The sequence below is a fragment of the Oncorhynchus nerka genome, linkage group LG12 (genome assembly GCF_034236695.1).
Source record: "Oncorhynchus nerka isolate Pitt River linkage group LG12, Oner_Uvic_2.0, whole genome shotgun sequence".
Lineage (NCBI taxonomy): Eukaryota > Metazoa > Chordata > Actinopteri > Salmoniformes > Salmonidae > Oncorhynchus > Oncorhynchus nerka.
Genome location: NC_088407.1, coordinates 3,226,614 through 3,232,613, shown reverse-complemented (window position 1 = coordinate 3,232,613; position 6,000 = coordinate 3,226,614). Strand labels below are relative to the sequence as shown.

The 6,000-nt window shown below is 40.7% G+C and overlaps 1 protein-coding gene across 4 annotated transcripts in view; it reads right to left on the bottom strand.

The window, feature by feature from the left end:
- Nucleotides 1-1,094: 1,094 nt before the first annotated feature.
- LOC135574204 (low affinity immunoglobulin gamma Fc region receptor III-A-like) overlaps nt 1,095-6,000 on the bottom strand; it is an 83,651-nt gene continuing 78,745 nt past the window's right edge. For 2 of the 4 annotated variants that reach the window (XM_065025122.1, XM_065025124.1), the window contains exon 8: nt 1,095-4,241. The gene's annotated coding sequence lies outside the window, so the exon portion shown is untranslated. The remainder of the gene's footprint in view (nt 4,242-6,000) is intronic. The other 2 variants (XM_065025123.1, XM_065025126.1) reach the window with 1 other exon arrangement.

Genomic DNA, 6,000 nt, shown 5'->3' with positions numbered 1-6,000 from the left:
CAGTAGTGGAACATGTTATTACTCCACCAGATTAGAGACAATGTCTTCAGTAGTGGAACATGTTATTACTCCACTAGATTTGAGACAATGTCTTCAGTAGTGGAACATGTTATTACTCCATTAGATTAGCGACAATGTCTTCAGTAGTGGCACATGTAATTATTCCACTAGATTAGAGACAATGACTTCAGTAGTGGAACATGTTATTACTCCACTAGATTAGAGAGAATGTCTTCACTAGTGGAACATGTTATTACTCCACTAGATTTGAGACAATGTCTTCAGTAGTGGAACATGTTATTACTCCAACCTGGATTAGAGACAATGTCTTCAGTAGTGGAACAGTGGAACATGTTATTACTCCATTAGATTAGCAACAATGTCTTCAGTAGTGGCACATGTAATTATTCCACTAGATTAGAGACAATGTCTTCAGTAGTGGAACATGTTATTACTCCATTAGATTTGAGACAATGTCTCCAGTAGTGGAACATGTTATTACTCCAACCTGGATTAGAGACAATGTCTTCAGTAGTGGAACATGTTATTATTAAACGAGATTAGAGACAATGTCTTCAGTAGTGGAACATGTTATTACTCCACTAGATTTGAGACAATGTCTTCAGTAGTGGAACATGTTATTACTCCATTAGATTAGAGACAATGTCTTCAGTAGTGGAACATGTTATTACTACACTAGATTTGAGACAATGTCTTCAGTAGTGGAACATGTTATTACCCCAACCTGGATTAGAGACAATGTCTTCAGTAGTGGAACATGTTATTACTCCATTCGATTTGAGACAATGTCTTCAGTAGTGGAACATGTTATTACTCCACTAGATTAGAGACAATGTCTTCAGTAGTGTAACATGTTGTTACTCCACTAGATTAGAGACAATGTCTTCAGTAGTGGAACATGTTATTACTCCACTAGATTTGAGACAGTCTTCAGTAGTGGAACATGTTATTACTCTGATAGAGTAATTCTAAATTCCTTTTTCCTTTATTGCCTAAACCAATTCGCATTCATTTCTAATTCATTAATGAATTGTAAGTTCATTAATTATGCATGAAGTAGAATGAGACCAGTCTTAAAAGCCAAAAGTAACAGCATTTATTACAAGAGAGTACTAACCCAAAATACAAAGAACATTACATTTTAAAGAAAGAGAACATAAAATGACGTCATCAGTTTCACACCCTCTCCCAGCCTTACAATGGCGTAGTATTCAGTCCTAGAGATTTTTTTACTCCCCTCATAAACTACATTCCAACCTGTCTAAAAGATATACTTCTCTCCACTAATGGAATCCAATCAAAACATTCTTATCTGTTTGAAAAACTATCTTATCCCTCCTCCTTAAAATACCCAGGAGGCACAGACAATTAATTCGTTCTGCTTACATTTTCAGTAACAGCTCAACCAAAAACTCATACTTTTCATACCATAACATAATAGTATTAGAATAAATGGTTCTAATCAATAATGTATACATAATTAATCATCTAAACTATAATTTCCTCTAACAATCCTCCCTTTGATCAAATATTATACATTCAATTCTACATCTAGTTTTATTTCATCATAAAAAATGAAAGTATAAACAAACTTAACTAACCTTTTTATAGAGGTTTATCAGATTATCATATGAATAGATACATAATCAACAAATCAATTATAAATGTTTATCCAACTCTTCACATTTCATTAATCAAATATAACCTTAACTCCAACTGTTTTTAAACCTACATCAGAATCATAACTCTTCCTTCCGGATTTTCGTCACGACCTTCATTAAAAAAACAGTTTAATCATGGAAACAAATTACAATCTAATTCCCCTTCATCTCAACACTATCCTCATCAAACATAAATTCCCCACAAATGACAGATCCAGATTCATCCACTTCCTCTGTAGACATGCCTTCAATCCTCCACAGGTCAGAACCTGGAATCGGCCCATAACGCACCATCTGTAGTGTCATTGATCTCTCCAGAGTCCTGGAAACAAGGCCTCGCACACAGGGAATTAGACAGCAGCCGCATAAAATTAAAACAGTCATGCAGGTGGATACAGCCCAAAACACCGTGATTACAACACTTTTCCATTTTCCAAATGTACTATCAAACCAATTAGTCAGGGAAGTATCCACCCCAGAGTTTTCTGCCAACTCGTGAGCCAGGGTGGTCAAACCAGCTAAGGCTTTGGTCACAGATCCGTCCGGAGCTGTGTTATTCGGGATGAAAGTACAACACATGTTCCCGAAGATCACACATACTCCTCCCTTTTCAGCCAATAACATATCCAATGCAATTCTATTCTGCCAAGCCATCAGGCTGGTTGCTTCAGTCTGTTCTGCCAACCCTTTAATCGCATCTCTGGAATAATTGATAAAGCGCTGTTGATTATAATAAATATAATTAATCCAGTCTACATTCTTATTGAGAGTAGACCACCAGAAAATACTTGACTCTAATCCTGCTAGTATCTGATTTCTTGCCTTGAACTCATCCGGCACCCCTCGTGGAACCCCAATGTTATCAATATATACTCTGTCGTCAAAAGACCCAGATGGAGCATCTCTTCTCTCTCGTTTGGCTAACTTCATGTCTTGGTGTTTTATGAGTGTAAAAGGCATTCCTAAATGTACTAAAGCACATAGTCCAGTCCAATCAGTCGGCAATACTGGCCACAAATTCATTCCCCCGCACAACCACCAGATGTCAGCCCTGGCCCACTTCAACATTTTGAAATCCCCAGAGTTCAACCAGCCTGTCAAATCAGACATGGTCTCGTCAGTGGTAATATTCTCTGTCTTATTGCAAGTACTAACTTCCCCCACGTATTCCCGTGTGTACTGTATCTGGCCAAACAGTAATATTCTCATCTTGTCACGGTAAAGGGAGGAAGTCTTGATTTAAGTGGAACCTGGGGATATAAATAGTACAAATCAATACAACTGTCATTATTTGGCATTCCTGCTTTCATGAACAGCTTTACCATACATGCCATTCCCTTAGGGGAATTAATTCCGTTCAGTGGGAAAGGGATAGTTGTTAACTGGGGTTTAGCGTTCGCACAGGCATAACATTCTTCTTTAGCCACTGATCTGGCCGTATATTGAATCCATTCCAACCATAAGTTGGACTCCCCAAACCCAGTCTCCACCTCTATAACGTCTTTAAGGTCTTTGGTCTGAACTATTCGTACTGGTCCTTTACCCTGGATGATTACACTAGGAATAGCCGTTGTGTTAGAGGGATTGGTTGAACTTCGGCCAATCATATTCTCCTTATCGACTCTAACTTCTGCCACCTGGAACGGTACCATAGTATCAGTTGAAAACTGGTCGAAGCCCACATACCATAACCCGAGATCCTGAGTATTGACCGCCTTAATGTTAATTCACACCTTTATACAATACTTCCTCTGTTCGGGAACACAGTCCAAAACGCCAACCCTTACTATACTCCACCTGGTCCCAAATTGAGTGTATGGGTTTACGTAGCCATCCCTTTCAGTGTGAGCTTTGACCTGGCTCCACGACTTACACGGTGATTTACACAAATACTTCCCATAGAGTCCCATGGTTCTAGACTGCCAAGGGGTGAATGACCCCAATTGGTCTACACAAAATTATACTGAGAGATCCTTGCCCAATTCCACCCTCACTTCCTTACTATTTTGTTTCAGTGACCTTTTGAGAATCTTAGGTAACATCCCATTTCCCTCATCTAGCACATGAGTCAAATTATCCTCTTTGGCACTCTCCGGGGATCATGGTGAATCAGGAATATGGCCCCCACAATAAAACAGCTCAGGACGGTCAGTGCGCACGTGAAGCCCCACCCTCTCCCCGAGAACATATCAACAGCCAGAGGCCAAGCCATCACTTCACTTCTATGAACGCTCACAGCTGGGGAAAGGTCGGGTATAGGGAATCTTCAGAAGGAGTTTGACCCCCGTTCCATATGGGTCACGGTTCCTCTCCTATTCCTGTGATTGTCCGACAGTGCTAGTCCGACAGTGCTAGTGTGACTTACCCTCTTACAATGTGTGATATGTACCCAGGTAGCTCTTTCGGCGAAGGCGAAGGCAGTCACCAGTAGTACTTGGAATGGTCCCTCCCACCGAGGCTGCTTCCAGTTTTTTTTCTTTAGTGATTGGACCCAGATCCAGTCTCCTGGTTGAATCTCGTGTGCCACCTCCTTCTGTAGTTCTCCTGCTGGGCATAACACTTTTGACATACGGGTTTGATTAATGAACAACCTCCTCATGTGTTCCACCATACTGCTTTCTATTTCTACATTTGCTTCCTCCAATCGCCCTAATTGGGGCATTCTATAGGGTCTACCAAAAACCTTCTCAAATGGAGATAGCCCCTCCCTATCAGGGGTTATTCTAATAGTCATTAACACTATGGGCAGGCATTTTACCCAGTTCATTCCAGTACTTAGGTGTGTTTTCCTTAATCGACCTTTTACCGATCGATTCATGTTCTCGATAAGGCCAGCGCTTTGGGGGTGATAAGAACAATGTTTCTTCATATTTATATCCAATTTCTGACCTATATGATCAATTACTTGATTAGAAAAATGGGAACCATTGTCGCTATAAATAGTTTCTGGTAATCCGAATCGCGGAATTATCTCCTGACATAATGCTCTAGCCACTGTTTCTGCGTCTGCTGAGGATGTAGGAAACGCTTCTACCCATTTGGTATATTTATCAATTATTGTTAAACACCACTTCTTGTTTTCACTCTTAGTTAATTCAATAAAGTCCATTTCCAACTGTTGGAATGGGTACTTAGCTGCTGGGTAAGCCCCATGTGGTACCCTTACTGCACCTTGGTTGTTACTTTGTGCACATATAGTACACCGTGAGCAAAAGTTTTTAAAATAGTTAGTTATTCCATATGCTACAAAGTGTTGTTTAAATAGCCCTACCATCCCCCCTGTTGATACATGGCTTTGCCCATGTAACAATACAGCAGCATATTTAAACAGTGACTTAGGTAAAACAGGTAGATTCCCTTTATGCCAAATACCTCCTCTATCTACAGCTCCCATTCTGACCCATTTAGTAACTTCCTTAATGGGGGCTCTAAGCTGACTTTCCCTCAGTATTTTGGTGTCGATATGAACTTCCTCCTTTAAGTGTGAGTCTATGTGTGAGTGTAGTTTCCCCCCCACTCTCTTCGCTTCCTCATCTGCCCATCTATTCCCAATACTGACGCTGTCCATGCCCTTTGATGTGCCTCGCATTTACAAATGGCTAATTGTTTTGGTAGTAGAATTGCCTCTAGTAAATTCAAGATTAGTTGCGCGTGAGTGATGGGTTTACCTGCTGTGGTTATCATGCCCCTGTTTCTCCACTGTGCTGCGAATACATGAACAGTGTTAAATGCATAAGCGCTATCAGTATGTATCGTTATGCATTTACCCTTTCCTAATATACAAGCCCTGGTAAGGGCCACAATTTCAGCTTGTTGAGCAGAGTAATTCTTTGGTAAAGCTTCAGCTTCCAGCACCTTAGTGAGGGTCACTACCGCATATCCAGTAGCATTTGAGCCATCTGGATTCTTTCTAGAAGTTCCATCAACAAACATAGTTACTTCTGCATCTGTCAAAGGCATATCAGTCAGATCTGCCCTGGGGAGAACCATTTTCTCCGTCTCCGCTACACAATCGTGAGGACTCCCATCTGTGGCTATAGGAATTAGAGTGGAGGGGTTCAAAGTAGTACAACGCTCAATTGTTAAATTTGGCATATTTAACAGAATGATCATACAAGACAAATGTCTAGCAGGTGACATGTACGCCATTTTATGTTCCAATAACAAAATTGAGACGGCATGTGGGACCCTCAGTGTCAAATCATGGTATAGTACTACAGAGGCTGCGTCCTCCACAGCCTCAACATCAAATCATGGTATAGTACTACAGAGGCTGAGTCCTCCACAGCTCGTGCTGCAGCCACCACAGACTGTAAAC